Below are 17,640 nucleotides of genomic sequence, written 5' to 3' on the forward strand. Positions count from 1 at the left end.
TCTATTTTCAATATGATCTCCATAACCCTGTTTGTTATTAAGTTTACCACATCTGGTTTTTGGAAAAGTCATGTTTGTGTGATTTATATTATATCAAAATTAACTTTTAAATAAATTTTTAATATATATTTTGCAATAGAGTAAGCAAGGTTTAAGTCCATTCCTTTGCACATAATATGATGAAATTTCTTTTAAGCTATACACATCAATAAAAAGTAATATTTTAAAGTATTTGTATTATTTCCTAATTTAAAAAGAAGAGGGTGATATGAACTAATATTGTGTTTTAAACAGCTTGGAATAAAAGTCTGTTAAAAAAGTCAGACACGGTGTTTTCAAGGTTCCCTGCTGGTGGTAGGATGATCTCCTTGTAACTGGGCAAATGTCAATGAGGTAGGAAAGTGAAGCAAACTTTGTCTACACAGCAGTTATGATTTTACATGCATGTCAAACTGTAGCATTGATTTGCTTCTCATGGGCTATTGCAGAACCACCTTGCAGTTCTCAATAATCTAAGCAGGCCTAATTAGCTAAATAACTTCCTACAGAGAGAGAAGATGAGAACTGAAACAAATCAACATGAAAACCTTTTTTTTTTTTCCTGTAAGAAAACTATGCACTTCCTAGAATGCAAGAAACTCAATAAATCAAGTTGAATGTAAAAGAAAATATTGGATTCCCTAATGAGATAACTTCCCAGAATGCTCCAATACTGGTTAAATTAAAAAAAAAAAAATAGTGTGTGCCCTGAAGGCCCAAAGTTTTTTCCCTTTTGTTATAAAGCAGGCTCCACAGTCTACTCTTGACAGCAGACCTTCCATCAAGAAGAGGTCTCTAGACGTTTTATTACTTCTTCCTGTAAAATCATTTTTAGATCTTCAACATAGCATATAAATTGTCCAAACCTTTTTTGAAAATATATAGTGGAAAATTTTCAATATTGGTACCCTCTATTTCATTCTGTATCTACTCCTATTATAATGACCCTCTCTCTTCTCCAATATTACTCTTCTGTTCATTCCTTAGGAAGGTTGATATTTCCCTTTAGAATAATAATATCTGCCATGTGAAAATGCTAATAACATCATAAGAATTAGAGTAATAATGTATAGCTTAATAACCTCCCTAGCAAGGAAAAGTCAGAGTTGAAGGTTTAAAGAATTTAAAACATTTACTTAAATATTTTATATTTTATCTACCACTAAAATAAAGGGATGCAAAAATACGATTGAAATAAATATAGCCTTTGCTCTATATGTAATAATTAGTTCTAATTATAGAGGTAATTTTCCATTAGTCACCTTGAGGTGACTCTGCAGGGTAGAGATGATGACTGGTTCTCTTAACATGTCTGAATGACAACACATGTCTACATTCTTTTCTGAAAAAAACTGTACCTTCTCTTTAAAAACAACATACATTACGATCTTACTATTATTATTAATATATAGTTAAACCGAATCATTCAAGACTTATTTGAAGTCCATATTCACACATTGTTTGTACGTCTTTTGAGAGTATCATCCTTATGGCTAAAGTTATATTAGTTACTACCAACATAGGACTCAGCAATCCACTTGTGGTTTTTAGCCAAAAGAAATAAAAACATATGTCCATGTAAAGTCATGAACACAAATATTAGCAGCTTTACTTGTAATAGTACAACACTGGAATCAACTGAAATCTTCATCAAATGATGGTTACACCACAAATCAAATCTGTATAAGTCCATGGGTAGCATATTAACATTATCACCTACCTTTTCTTCATAGCACTTATCACTCCCTGAAATTAACTTATTTTGTAATTTGCTGAGTTTCCTAAGAGAATGTTAGCGCCTTAGAATTTATACCTTGTTGCATTTTTATTTATCAAGTGCCTAGAACAGAATTTGGTACATAGTAGTTTTGCAAAAATTATTCTTAAGTGCATGTCCAAATGCTTCACAGCTATAATTTTGTTTGACGATGTTTTCTTGTAATGGAATAGAATTGTGTTCTAAGCAGCTACATTTCCTCAAAAGGATATTTTTTCAATAAGTAACATCATACTTTCAAGTGAATTAATCTCAAGATAGAGTCAGAGCCTTAACAAAGCTTCATTATGAGATTTGCTCTTCTAAGCATTACCTTCATTAATATTCTCTTCTCATTTTCTACCCCTTACTATATCAGTAACTGCCAAAAGCTAAGATTTTCAAGAAAACAATGTACTGTTAAAGACTGAATATATAATGCAGGAAGTATAATAAATATAGAAAATTACATAGTAAGAAATCTGTTTCTTGACAGGAATTAGTTTTAACTTAGGTACATATTTTTGAGCCTTATATATTTAAATCACATCATTTGTAAATATAGTCATATTTACAATTGAGGTTATAAAATTGAGTTATGCATTTTGCGGCTACCTTTGTCTACATAAAATTTTGGAAGTTATAATTATTTTATATCATAAAGTATCAATTGATAAGACTTTGTTCAAAGAAAATATGAAAGATGTTCTAATGTGAATTTAAAGAGCATACTAGATATCAGGTAATTAGCTGGTCAATTTCATAAGTTTCTTGGTATAATACCTTGTTACTGAAACACACAGTGGTGTTTGTAATTTTATTTTGCAATTTCATTGTTATCTTCTGTCAATAATATCTATAAACATGTAAATTTTATGAGAAACTAATAAGTGTTTTAAAATTTCTTTAAATAAGAACTAAATATACCTAACAACCTATATGCCAATATTCTTACATTTTCCTGTTGTCTTTGTACTTCTTCATGGATGATTCATAAAAAGACACAGTTTTGGTATCTATAGTGCCACCTTGGACAAATACTTTCTATTTTACATGAGTTTAATAATGTATTTTAGTAATTCTCTCATATTTTCTATAACAAATATCCAGGTTTCCACAAGGTGAAATAAAAGAATTGAAAGATGGTACTGTTTTGTACTTTGCATAGCAGTATCTTTTAATTTCTGTACATTCCTCATACAGAATTAGAATGATTACATCATTGTTACTTGTTTAAAATTCAGTCCAATAGATTCTGGAAAAACTGTTCCAGGTCTAACAGATTATTTTTCTATTTCCTAGTGGAATGAGTGATCTCATTTTTTTAATAAACATAGTGAAATGGCCTCATATTCATAAAACTAATGTTTTACTTAGCCTTACAATATTTTACTGAAGATTGTTTAAAAAAATTCTCACCACTGTAAAAGTCTACCTTTAAAAATAATTTATTTTTATAGTTATTAATGAGTTACAGAAGGTTATTATCAATTCAATATATCCTTTCAAAATTCAAGTCTTAGAGCACAGTTGATCTTTAATATAAATTATTTATAGTCAGTTAAAAACCTCCTTGTTTTACAATTCTTCTGTAATCTACCAAAGGGATTTTTCTCTACCAAAATCAGTTCCTCTTTCCTGTAATTCTGTTCTAGATCCAGATATTATTTTCACAATTGTGTAAGAACTGAATTTCCTAATGTATGCTTAGATTTAAGCTTTTTAGAATACATCTTAGGAATCCATGTATAGCTTTGTTTCTCAAACGTGAATTAGAACCACCTCAGGAATATTTGAAAAACACTGATTCTAAGGCATTTTCCCCGATCAGTTAAATCAAAATCTGGCAATGTGTCCCAGGCACTACTGGTTTTTCAGGTGATTTTAATGTGATCCCAATCTGGAGAATTGCTGACCCTGGACAATATTAACCAGCATAAACATGTATTAGGAAGACATAAATGTCTTGATAAAAATGCATATTTGGCTTCAGCCTGTCTAGGGTTGGGCTTGAGATTTTGCAGTTTCTAACCAGTTCCCAGATGATGCTGTTGCTGCTGGTCCATGAACCATTCTTTATGTAGCAGGGAAATAGAAAGATGGTTGCTGAGAAAGAGAGTAGCTCCTAATCTTTATGTAATCAGGAAAAAGAAAAGGAAGAAAAGAAAAGCAAAGAAAAGGAATCAGAAACTAGCAGAGACAGGAACAATCTTTAAAGAAAATTGATCAGTGTGAGTTTTTGTATTTACCAACTTAATGAATGTTTACTATGTGTAGAGATTAATTATGCAACCTAATTAGCCTTCACTATATTTTTTAATGTGTACAATAAAGCTCCTGAAAAAAAATAGATTCTGTTCTAAAGGCCTTTTGCTCACATCTTTTGCATACATTTATTTCTTTCCAGAAGAGCGCAAATAGCAAAGAAGAATAACAATGTAAATGTTTACCTTTGTATTGATCTATCTGGTGTTCACACTCACTGGTTCTCAGCCCAACTTTGCTCTAGTGGCACAACAGAACCATCTCCAGCAGGGCAGCTGGTAGCTGCTGCTTGCGTAGCTCCCAAGAGAACAGAGCAGGTGAGAAGGCTGAATAGTGAACTGTTAGTTGGCAAAGGGATCAGGCAGTTCTTGGCTCAGATTCAGAAATTATTTGAATGTAGGCACTTTCTTCTGTCAACATGCTTTGGTAGAAATGGTTGCCACCTGTCCCTATTCCCAGGGGCAAATTTTCCTGCTACCTACTCAGCTTTTAGTTCAAGAGGCTTTTAATGTCTGCAATACTAAGAATCTGGAGGCATGCCCTTGCTGCCCAGATGGTGGCTTCCAGACGTCAGGTACAGTGCATTTAGACGGGCAGAGTCCCATACTTAGCATTCAGAGCGCCATATACTTTTGCTGCTGATACTGTTTGGTGACAGCTGCCCAGGTGTAATGAGATCAGCACATCCCATAAACACCTGAAAAGGTTTGTACATAGAAATGTCAAGTTGGATTTAGTTTTAAATAGAATAATACATTACTGTTCAGGAAAGATAATAACCATTTCCTTGTGCTGAAAAGTGGAGTTGATAACATGTGTGAAGACAAAATGTCAAAATTATAATAAAAGCTTACATAACTTAGTTTGCTTATTATTGTTTTATATATATATACATATATATATACACTTACACTTATATAGTCACATAAATGTGTGGATATAATTATATATATAGTTATAAAGTTATATTTATACTTGTGAATTTATATTTGTTTATGTTTTATAACAGATATACTACATTATATCATTATTTTACAATATGTACATTGCCTAAGTGGCACAAATTTTTCTATTATGGTTTTACAAATATTCATTGTATTGAACTTGTGAATAAATAATTCACTTGCTTCACCTATATGTAAGACAGAATTCATTACAACTACTGAAGAGGAGGTATTTAGACAAGAAGACAGATGCGTTAGTGCAGATGTATACAAGAGAATATTATGACCTTAACAAGCATCTTGGCTCTGAGGTGAAAAATGATCAGTTATAGATATTATTTAAAAAAACATCGAAACCTATAAAATATGCCAATACGGTGACTTTGTCACACAAACTTCTGGTCACCATCTGGATCCAGTGTATTCTTCTGGACCTGGTAAAGTATTTCTATAGTAGAAGGAGACAAAATTAGTGTTTCTAGCAGAACTCTCTGATACGTAAGCTTTTCCATTTTGAGAGTCACCCACCTTCTGGCACTCACTTTATTCATGTGCACACAAAAGGCAAGGTCCTACCATTATCTGTTCTAAATTCAGGACAAAGTACAGAAAACAATTACTGAAGATCTGGAGACTCTGCCAGAAACTAATAGCACCAACCATGTGCTTTACCGTTGAAAAACTCAAAACAATTCCTTTAGTGTTGCCCCAAAATATCCATTGAAATAATAGAAATAAACAGTTAGAGTAAGGTCAAACTCATCTCAGATAACGTGACTTTTAACAGCAGTAAAACGTGTTCACGATAGCTTCCTCCATTCCTTTTCAGCTGTTCCTAGCTAAGGAGAGCTAAATAAGTAGTCAAATAAGATAACATAATTATATGATTTGAGATTTTTTCCATTGTCTTAAGGCAGAAATTAGGATTATGAATGGAAATTTTAAAAAAGGAGGGTAGAAAAAGAAGAAGGAAAACAAAGAGGCACAACCAAATGTAAAGGAAAAGTGAGTATAGAGGGAAAATGCTGAGAAAGGAGAATTTTTTTCCCAATTTATTTTCAAAATGTTTCAGGAAACATTATCTTTGTATAACCTAAGTTACACTTAAATTTATACTTGTGGAAACTTATAGATGTTCTAGTTTGATAAATAGTTTTCTTATCAGTGATTAGACTACAAGAAAATTCATAGCAAATCTAAGTAAGTTTAGATCAGATATGTGAGAAGGTATGAAAACTTGTGAGCTTGGTGCTTAATGTAGAGTAAAATCTTGGCAGAGCCCAATCATAACAAAACCTGAGTGACATTCATAAATTCGCCATCTACTTTAAACACTGAATTTTACTTTCCAAGAGAGAACTGGCTAGAAACATAAAGGTATATATTTGACATGGACAGATGGAGTATTTTACCAAATATTTACAGCATGATTTGCTGGTTTGGTTGTTCGAGAACATATTATCATTGTATAGAAAACATGTGAAATTTTAGTATAGAAATAATCTACAGTTAACTACATTGTATGTTATTAGAGATTTTAAAGCACTTGAAATTTTAACTGTTTTCTATATTTAAGTCTCTGATGTGATTTTTCATTGAAGTGTAGCAGTTTGAGTAAAGAACAGAAAATCATCCAAATTCTTCCAACAATGATTTAAATTGTAGAACCACATAATAATTATTTTAAGAAGCAATATTGCTGAAAGTATTTTGTTCTAATTTACATGTTAATATGTTTACCAATTTTAAATTTACTGTTCTCCAGATAAAGGAGGGTTAATCTTTTCTACAAACAAAATTAATTGATCTGTATGATACACAAAACAAACAAATACACGTTCTCTTTCCAGTCAGTATGAAATTCTGGCAGAGCCATATTTTATACCAAAACTTGAAAACAACATGCTGCTGCAAATACCATCCTATTTGGAAAGGTACATTTCTTGAGTTAGAGAAGCAATTGAAATGGTGATGGTGGAGTTTTCAGATAATATTGGATAGATAAGGAAGACGAGGATGCTTAGAATTAAACGGAAATGTGTTAAAAATAGTCAGTTGAAAAGTTACTCAACAGACACACTAAACAACAGTTATTTGGCTCTCCACAGAGCCCACAAAAATTTTTATGGTGATCAAGAGTTCATCTGTCCCTCAAGGATTTCCATTATTTTAAGCCTAGCTTCTAACTTGGCTCTCATTCTTTAAAATCTCTGCTTATATTATCTTTATCTCAACCTGAATGTGGTTACATGGAAATCTGAATCCTATGTTATACCACTTCCATTTTCTGGAATATTTATATCTACTTTGCCATGAAGCGTTCTTTTTCAGATATTTCTACATAGTATTTGATCCTGAGACAAGATGCATTTGGTCATTGCATAATGGACACCTCCACAATGGCCAGCAAGACTTGCTAAGTTATTTCACAGACTACTCTTGGTTTATTTTTTTCCCTTTATCTGTGAGATATCTTCTTAGGCCCCATCTCTTTGGTGGAATTGTAACCAGCATGGTGTAGCACAGAATATGCTTAATAGTTATACACTTGGCTGTAAATAATTTATGTAGAGGAATTCATCCTATCACTGACTTTATCTAATTTCAGTTAAGCATCATATTTAGCTATAAGTATTCTTGATTTTTTTAATGTCCTTTTTGGTGCTTCAAAAATCACTGTAGGGGATGTATATGCTACAATCTGATATGATGTTTAAAATATAAATTCATTTTATATGTAAGACCAATGACGACTCAAATAAAAATAAATAACAGTAACTGGAAACTCTTCTGCCAATAGCTTATGTAAATTTCTTTGGATTGCTATTGTACTTGTATCATTCTTTTGTTTTTCCAAAACCTTTTTTGCAAGATAAAAAAATAATCAAAACCAATTATAGAATTCTTTCTAAGGAGGTTACAATGTTTTTTTATTTTTTTTATTTTTTTAACATTTTGCATCTTCTCTAATGACTATAACATTAATGCATTGAATTTTTTTTTAGTAAACTTGTCTGGAATCCTGAAAAAACTGCTTAAACCTAACACGTTCTACAGAAGAAACAAACAACTACTATAAACCATTATTTTTACCAACAAGGAAGGTTGATTTACTCATGGATGTTAGGATGATCAGCTAATCACACCAGAAGAAAAAAAAATGGATACAATATTGCAATTGGGAGGATTCTTTTTAGACATATGCCAGAAATATTGTCATTTAAAACAAATAAATATAGTAAGTAATTAATAATTTTTATATCTTAATGTATAATCTTAGTCTTAATATCATAAATTTTTACTACTGAGAATGACTCTAATTTCCATTCTGTATGTTACAAAACTTCTAATTCTTTTCTGATTAATTCTGTAAGATATGGGGTGAGGGGGAGCTCTTGTGCTATCATGATTTTCTTGGATTCTGTGCTCTTACTTCCATGTGTATATTCTAGTTTATGGATTAATTTCATCATCCTGCTTATGCTATACCTTTCTTCCCTACATCTTTTTTTTTTTACTGAAGCATAGTTGATTTATATGTACATATATATAAAAATATATATATTCACACACACACATACCATCTATCTCTTTTGCCAGAGAAGTGATACTCAGACTGTTAATGTCACCTGATATGAAACAAGCAGACAAGCAAACAAACTAATAAAACGTACATAAAGTCTTTGTGTTCTATATCACAGGTTTTGCTGCAGTAAAAAGTGATCGTCCAACCTCAGGGGTTTATAAAAACTAAAGTTATTTTTAATTCATGCTGAATCCCCATCTCAGGTTAGTTGCAACTCGATTCCACACCTTTTTTCCCAGACGCAAGCTGCCAGAATAGTTCCCACCAAGAACATTTCAAAGGGCAGGAGGAAAAAGAGGTGAGGGATGCAGATCTTGGTTTGTATAAGTTTTGGTCAGAAATGATCCATTATTTTGCTCATATGGCATTGTCAAAAGTAAACCCAGCCACATGTCCATACAGGGTTGGAAAATATTATTGTCCTATATGGAAGGGCACAGAATAATTGAGAACCAGTAACCCATGTTTACTGATGACAGGGACCTAGGGAGAGGATATTACAGCATGCAAGCAATTAACTGTACATGCTCTTCCACATTATATTTCAAACTCTCCACCTCTTATTGAGTTCTCCTTCCTCTTTCCAACCCTATGCTCTTTTCATTCTATCCCTACTAGATGTCTCTCAAGAAAATTTAGGGGTTTCTCTCTCAATTATTCAATAAAATATGTTGTGACCTATTTAGTGTGAGTAGTGCTAGATGAGCACATGGGCATTTTCTGCTTACTGTTAAAAAAAAAATTACATCTAGAGGAAGACATGTAAAATATAATTGCAGAGGAATTCTGCTACAGTCCAAAGGAAGAAATGTATAGTTGAACATCTATATAACTCTGATTTAGTTCCACTAAAATTGATATTTTTAAAAATGATTATAAAGATACATGTGGTAAATCCAAATTGTTAGCTATTTTTAAATGTTGAAGATATTTCTGACATCACATATATGTACACTGATTGGTTTTTACTGTTTAATAATGGTTTTTATTATTTAATAACTGCATAATGATTGGTTGATTTGATTGGCCTTCATGATTACATTTTCCACAGCAAGGTAAATAATGTGCAATGTGACATGTATCACTTGCTTGGAAAACTCTGGTACTGATAAAAGTTTAACACCTTCACAGTCATAGAGTGATAGCAACCTTTTCTAATTTAAACTTTACTTATGACTTATTGTTTACAGTAAAATGAAGAGAATGAATTCAAAATTCAGTCCCAGAAATGTGTTCTTTCCTGACTTACCTGCATTATCAAAACGCTGGGCAATGTTCACCTCAATCACTGATGTGAGTCAATAATTAAAGGTCCTCTAGCAAGAGAGCAAGAGCCTATATGAGCTCTGTTTCTATAGCTCTATCTCTGTCATAACCTCTATCTCTACCTCCCCCATTACCTCGTGACGTGTCTATATCTATATCTGTACCTGTATCTTGTCTGTATCTGCTTTAAGTTGAAAAAAAAAAACAACCAAAATTGGAGCTGCACTCATGGCAAATATGAAGTCAAAATTAACTTCAGTTCACATCAAATCAGGGGAATATGCCTCTGCAAATAACTGGTTGACAGTTTCTGTTTAAATTTTTATTACAGGGATAGCTTTTTCTGTTTACTTGTTTCTGAAAGCTGGGGTTTATTTATGCTACACAGTACCATTTGATGAATGCAAAAGTGGAATGCCTGGGGAAAACCAACTGTCAAACCGAATTCAGACGTTATAGTTCCTGTGACGTCAAAAAAGTCAGTACTGTCACACCCACATACCTGTAAGGTTGAGAAACATGTTTTTGCTGCATTTTCCTTCTTAGGTTTTTAACAGTTTCAAAATGCTGAAGTATGTAGTGCCCTCACAGTCTTCCTAGTTTTGTGTAGGGTTGGGGAAGGGGTTAGGGGAGGTGCTTAAGACCATTGGGTTTTCTGCACTGTGTGTTTACTGGTATCTGTGGGCCAGTAATAGATGAAAATTGCACAAAGAATAAGATTTTATATTGCCCTCAAAAATTGTCCTGCTGAGCATTTCTTCTTCCCAGTACACAACCCAGAAAGATGAACTCCCACCTTTTCTTAAAACTTTTTGCAGATTTATTGTTACTTTATACAACATTTTAAGAAGAAAGTGCTGAGTCTGAAAATTATCTAGATGAAAAGATAAGTTAAAATATATACATAAAATTAAAAAATAATAAAAGGTCTAATTTTATTAAAATCTAACTTTTATCCATCAATTCTGACAGTATGATTTTTGGGTTTTTTTTAATTGCAGTACAGTCAGTTATAATGTGTCAATTTCTGGTGTACAGCACAATATCCCATTCATGCATACACATGCATATATTCATTTTCATATTCTTTTTCAATAAGGTTATTATAAGATACTGAATATAGTTCCCTGTGCTATACGGAAGAAACTTGTGTTTTTAATCTATTTTTACATGTAGTAGCTAACATTTGCAAATCTGAGACTCCCAAATTTATCCCTTCACATCCCCTTTCCCTGGCAACTATAAGTTTGTTTACTATGTCTGCATGTCTATTTCTGTTTTGTAGATGAGTTCATAGTGTCCTTTTTTTGTTTTTTGTTTTTGTTTTTTTAGATTCCACATATAAATGATATCATATGGTATTTTTCTTTCTTTCTGGCTCACTTCACTTAGAATTATGATCTCTAGGTCCATCCATGTTGCTGCAAATGGCATTATTTCATTCTTTTTTATGGCTGAGTAGTATTCTGTTGTATAAATATACCACACTTCTTTTTTTTTTTAACATTTTTTATTGATTTATAATCATTTTATAATGTGTCAAATTCCAGTGTAGAGCACAATTTTTCAGTTATACATGAACATATATATATTAAGTGTCACATTTTTTTCTCTGTGAGCTACCATAAGATCTTGTATATATTTCCCTATGCTATACAGTATAATCTTGTTTATCTATTCTACAATTTTGAAATCCCAGTCTGTCCCTTCCCACCCTCCGCCCCCTTGGCAACCACAAGTTTGTATTCTATGTCTGTGAGTTTATATCTGTTTTGTATTTATGCTTTATTTGTGTTTTTTTTTTTTTTTTAGATTCCACATATGAGCGATCTCATATGGTATTTTTCTTTCTCTTTCTGGCTTACTTCACTTAGAATGACATTCTCCAGGAGCATCCATGTTGCTGCAAATGGCGTTATGTTGTTGGTTTTTATTGCTGAGTAGTATTCCATTGTATAGATATACCACATCTTCTTTATCCAGGCATCTGTCAGTGGACATTTAGGCTGTTTCCATGTTTTGGCTATTGTAAATAGTGCTGCTATGAAATTGGGGTGAAGGTGTTATCCTGAAGTAGGGTTCCTTATGGATATATGCCCAGGAGTGGGATTCCTGGGTTATATGGTAAGTCTATTCCTAGTCTTTTGAGGAATCTCCATACTGTTTTCCACAGTGGCTGCACCAAACTGCATCCCCACCAGCAGTGAAGGAGGGTTTCCTTTTCTCCACAGCCTCTCCAGCATTTGTCATTTGTGGATTTTTGAATGATGGCCATTCTGATTGGTGTGAGGTGATATCTCATTGTAGTTTTGATTTGCATTTCTCTGATAATGAGTGATATTGAGCATTTTTTTCATGTGCCTATTGATCATTTGCATGTCTTCCTTGGAGAATTGCTCGTTTAGGTCTTCTGCCCATTTTTGGATTGGGTTGTTTGGTTGTTTCTTATTAAGTCATATGAGCTGCTTATATATTCTGGAGATCAAGCCTTTGTCGGTTTCATTTGCAAAAATTTTCTCCCATTCCATAGGTTGTCTTTTTGTTTTACTTCTGGTTTCCTTTGCTGTGCAGAAGCTTGTAAGTTTCATTAGGTCCCATTTGTTTATTCTTGCTTTTATTTCTATTGCTTGAGTAGACTGTCCTAGGAGAACATTTTTGAGATGTATGTCAGATAATGTTTTGCCTACATTTTCTTCTAGGTTTATTGTATCTTGTCTTATGTTTAAGTCTTTGATCCATTTTGAGTTGATTTTTGTGTATGGTGTAAGGGAGTGTTCTAGCTTCGTTTAAACTGCTGTCCAGTTTTCCCAATACCATTTGCTGAAGAGACTGTCTTTATTCCACTGTACATTCCTGCCTCCTTTGTCGAAGATGAGTTGACCAAAAGTTTGTGGGTTCATTTCTGGGCTCTCTATTCTGTTCCATTGGTCTATATGTCTGTTTTTGTACCAATACCATGCTGTCTTGATGACTGTAGCTCTATAGTATTTTCTGAAGTCTAGAAGAGTTATTCCTCCAGGCTTTCTTTCTCTCCAGTAATGCTTTGGCAATTCTAGGTCTTTGCTTGATTGTTCCATATAAATTTTATTATGATTTGTTCTAGTTCTGTGAAATATGTCCTGGGTAATTTGATAGGGATTGCATTAAATCTGTAGATTGCCTTGGGCAGTGTGACCATTTTAACAATATTGATTCTCTCAATCCAAGAGCATGGAATATCTTTCCATTTTTTAAAGTCTTCTTTAATTTCCTTCATCAGTGGTTTATAGTTTTCTGTGTATAATTCTTTCACCTCCTTGGTTAGATTTATTCCTAGGTATTTTATGACTTTGGGTGCTGTTTTAAAGGGGACTGTTTCTTTACTTTCTTTTTCTGTTGATTCATCGTTAGTGTAAAGAAATGCAACTGATTTTTGAACGTTAATCTTGTAACCTGCTACCTTGCTGAATTCTTCTATCAGCTCTAGTAGTTTTTGTGTGGACCTTTGAGGGCTTTCTATGTGTAGTAACATGTCGTTGGCATATAGTGACACTTTTACCTCTTCTTTTCCAATTTGAATCCCTTTGATTTCTCTCTCTTGCATGATCACTTTGGCTAGGACTCCCAAGACTGTGTTGAATAGGACTGGTGATAGTGGGCATCCTTGTCTTGTCCCAGATTTTAGTGGGAAGCTTTTGAGTTTCGCACCATTGAGTACTATGCTGACTGTAGGTTTGTCATATATAGCTTTTATGATGTTGAGATATGTTCCCTCTATACCCGCTTTGGTGAGAGTTTTTATCATAAATGGGTGTTGAATTTTATCGAATGATTTTTCTGCATCTATTGAGAGGATCATGTGGTTTTTGTCCTTTCTCTTGTTGATGTGATGTATTACATTGATTGATTTGTGTATGTTGAACCAGCCTTGTGTCCCTGGGATGAACTCCACTTGGTCATGATGTATAATCTTTTTTATGTGTTGTTGGATTCTATTTGCTAATATTTTGGTGAGGACTTTGGCATCTATGTTCATCAGTAATATTGGCCTATAATTCTCTTTTTTGGTAGTGTCTGCCTGGTTTTGGTATCAGGGTGATGGTGGCTTCATAGAATGAATAGAATGAGTTTGGGAGTATTCCCTCCTTTTCAGTCATCTGGAAGAGTTTGAGAGGACTGGTATGATTTCTTCTTTGTATGTCTGGTAGAATTCCCCGGTGAAGCCGTCTGGTCCTGGACTTTTATTTGTAGAGAGGTTTTTTTTTATTGCTATTTTGATTTCATTTCTGGTAATTGGTTTGTTCAAGTGGTCAGTTTCTTCTTGATTCAGTCATAGTGGACTGTATATTTCCAGAAACTTGTCCATCTCCAGTTTGGTTCCATAGAGGTTTTCATAATATTCTTGTATGATATTCTGTATTCCTATTTTATTTGTTGTAGTTTCTCCATTATCCTTTCTTATTTTGCTAATTTGTGCTCTTTTTTCTTCTGTGTGAGTTTGGCCAGAGGTTTTGTCAATTTTATTTTCTTTTTCAAAAAACCAGCTTTTGGTTTGATTGATTTTTTTCTATGGTCTTTTTAACCTGTATTTTATTTATTTCCTTCCTTCTGCTGCATTTTGGGGGTTTTTGTTCTTCTTTTTCTAGTTCATTCAGCTGGTAGGTTAAATTGTTTGTTTGAGATTGTTCTTCTTTTTTGAGGAAGGCCTGTATCGCTATAAACTTCCCTCTTAGCACTGCCTTTGCTGTGTCCCATAAATTTTGTGTGGTTGTGCTTTCATTTTCATTTGTCTCAAGGTATTTTTTAATTTCAGCTTTGATTTTCTCATTGACCCACTGGTTTTTTAATAGCATATTGTTTAATCTCCATGCTTTCCTTTTTTTCTCCTTTGTTTCTCTGCTGTTGACTTCTAGTTTCATGGCATTGTGTATACCACACTTCTTTATCCAGTCATCTCTCAATTGACATTTAGGTTGTTTCCATGTCTTGGCTATTGTATACAGTGCTGCTGTGAACACTGGGGTGCATGTATCTTTTTGAATTAGGGTTCCCTCCAGGTATATACCCAGAAGTGGGATTGCTGAATCATATGGTAAGTCTACTTTTAGTTTTTTGAGGAATCTCCACACAGTTTTCCATAATGACTGCACCAAACTACATTCCCACTAGCAGTGTAGGAGGGTTCCCTTTTTCCCCCATCCTCTCCAGTATTTATTGTTCATGGACTTTTGAATGATGGCCATTCTGGATGGTGTGAGGTAATACCTCATTGTAGTTTTGATTTGCAGTTCTCTGATAATTAGTGATTCTGAGCACTTTTTATGTGCCTATTGGCCATTTGTAGTCTTCATTGGAGAACTGCTTGTTCAGGTCTACTGCCCAGTTTTGGATTGGGTTGTTTGGTTCTCTTCTTACTAAGTTGTATGTGCTGTTTATATATTCTGGAAATTAAGCCTTTGCCTACTTGCAAATAGTTTCTCCCATTCTGTAGGTTGTCTTTTCATTTTGCCTATGGTTCTCTTTGCTGTGGAAAAGCATTTAAGTTTAATTAGGTCCCATTTATTTATTTTTGCTTTTATTCCTATTGCCTGGGTAGACTGCCCTACGAGAACATTGCTAGGATTTATGTCAGAGAATGTTTTGCCTATGTTTTCTTCTACGAGGTTTATCATGTCTTGTCTTATGTTAAAGTCTTTAAGCCATTTTGAGTTTATTTTTGTGTATGGTTTGAGGGAGTGTTCTAATTGCATTGATTGACATGCTTCTATCCAGTTTCCCCAACACCACTTACTGAAGAGACTGTCTTTTCTCCATTGTATATTCTTTCCTCCTTTGTTGAAGATTAATTGACCGTAGGTCTGTGGGTTTGTTTCTGGGCTCTCTATTCTGTTCCATTGATCCATATGTCTGTCTTTATGGCAATACCACACTGTTTTGATTGACAGTATGATTTTTCTGCTTTCTATTTGTTTTCAAATTAGTTACTCTATGAAGAGGTAACTAAATACACATCTTGTAATCTCAGATGTTTATTTATTTATATGATATAAATACATTTATATAAATATAAACATTTTTATATAAACATTTGAGATTATGTATGTGTGTATATAAATATTTGTTCAGTATTCCATTAAATCTCTCCTCCTTTTCATGTCATTTCTTTACTCTCATCCTTCTCTTCCAAGTGACCTGCTAAGAACTCTTAACCTAAGTCAATTATTGTGACTTAAAATGGATTTCTTCACCTGTAAATAGGCATTTTGCTATGAGAACAAAGCTCAGTTTGCCCAAATGGTGTCTGTGCAAAAAAGGCCAAGTAGTAAATGGACTTTTAAACATAAGTTCTGAAAAATAAATCTTGCAACAATACTATTTATCATAGGAGTGGTCTATTTGTGGTATGGTTTTGAGAGGCTGAGCCAAAGTGACTTTAAAAAATTTGTGAATGAAGAACACTCATAATTTAGGCTTGCATACTTATAAGGTTCTAATTTCTGCTGCTTACTTTCAACTAACACACTTTTATCCCTTCTTTCCTTTTATACAGAGATACTTCTCTCTCATCCATCCGTTTACTTATCTATCCACTCATCCATCCATCCATCCATCCATCCATTTGTTACAATTATTTGGTGCAGCAGTGTTTTACTGGGCATCTTCTGCTAACTGCTGGACAACCCTTCCATTCTTATTTAGGAATATATAGATGCTTAGAATGACACACAGGCATCAAGAGATGTAAAACAAAGGTATTACTCACATAGTAAATAGCAAAAGGATTCCCCATGAGAAGGGCTCAGGTTCAGCCATGAGTGAAACAAGATTAGGAGTGCAGAGTGAGTAGAGTGGTAGAGTCAGGGGGAGGCAAGTGGTTTTGCATTTTCAATTGTGTTTAATGGTAGAGCATGGATTGGAGTGACCTCCTGTAACCTGGGTCTCACGTGGTTTGAAATTTCAAGGGATGCAAAGGGGAGAAAGGAAAACGAGCTTTCTTTCAGATTGCACACAGGTAGGGCAAAGGATTAAGGGGCAGTTTGGGGACTTGAAAACTCTCAGAGGCCAAATGTCAGCAATGGAGTCTTTTTCTTTATTACACATGACATTTTTGAGTGTTTCCCGATACTAGGATTGATCTCACTCCTACATCCACTCAGAGTAATCCCATGCCTCTTTTTAGATCCCTTTCAGACATAAGAAAGTAAGTCCAGCCAAAGTCAGTCAGCCCTCGTTGCTGTGGTTATGGTATGATTGAGCAGTAATTATGGGGAAAATAAACTATGGACTTTTCAGTCCATTTTAAGTTGAGAATTCTGATTGGCCCAGAAAGACACTGATTAAGGTGATAGTTGTAGCAGTTCTAATGTAATTTGGCTAGAAAAACAAAAAATAAAATATGTATCATAATCCTCCATTGACCCTTCTCCCACCTCATCTCCATCATGCCCAATAAAATTTGATACAAATTATAGGATAAAGGTTTAATAGTAAAATCACATTTCTCTTTTAAAGCTGGGTCAGTGGCAGTGCTAGAACAAATGACTGTCTATGCCTGATTGTAAACCTCACTAATTTTCAGCCCCCTGCATGATATAAGAAATTAACTAATGGCCAGCATGTTATAAAGCCTTTCATGGTAAAATTCCATACAAATTTATTTTAAGTATGTTCAAATTTTGATTTATCCACAAGATTAGTTGTTGCAATAAAAGGGATTTTGTTTACTTGTTCTTATGATTGGTTTCCTTCCTACACCTTTTAAGGATCACGACTCATGATTATTTTATTCCAGTCCCCTCTGGGGT

At 33.6% G+C, this 17,640-nt stretch overlaps 1 long non-coding RNA gene across 4 annotated transcripts in view; it reads left to right on the forward strand.

The window, feature by feature from the left end:
• LOC140696904 (uncharacterized) overlaps positions 1-17,640 on the forward strand; it is a 404,568-nt gene that overhangs the window by 263,475 nt on the left and 123,453 nt on the right. For 3 of the 4 annotated variants that reach the window (XR_012073556.1, XR_012073554.1, XR_012073555.1), the window contains exons 4-6: positions 8,010-8,242; positions 8,706-8,793; positions 9,781-9,875. The exons of the other annotated variant lie outside the window; for it this stretch is intronic. This is a non-coding gene — a long non-coding RNA (uncharacterized lncRNA). Of the gene's footprint in view, positions 1-8,009; positions 8,243-8,705; positions 8,794-9,780; positions 9,876-17,640 lie in introns of those variants that run through there. 4 annotated transcript variants of the gene reach the window in all.

This window comes from Vicugna pacos, chromosome 6 (genome assembly GCF_048564905.1).
Source record: "Vicugna pacos chromosome 6, VicPac4, whole genome shotgun sequence".
NCBI classification, from domain to species: domain Eukaryota; kingdom Metazoa; phylum Chordata; class Mammalia; order Artiodactyla; family Camelidae; genus Vicugna; species Vicugna pacos.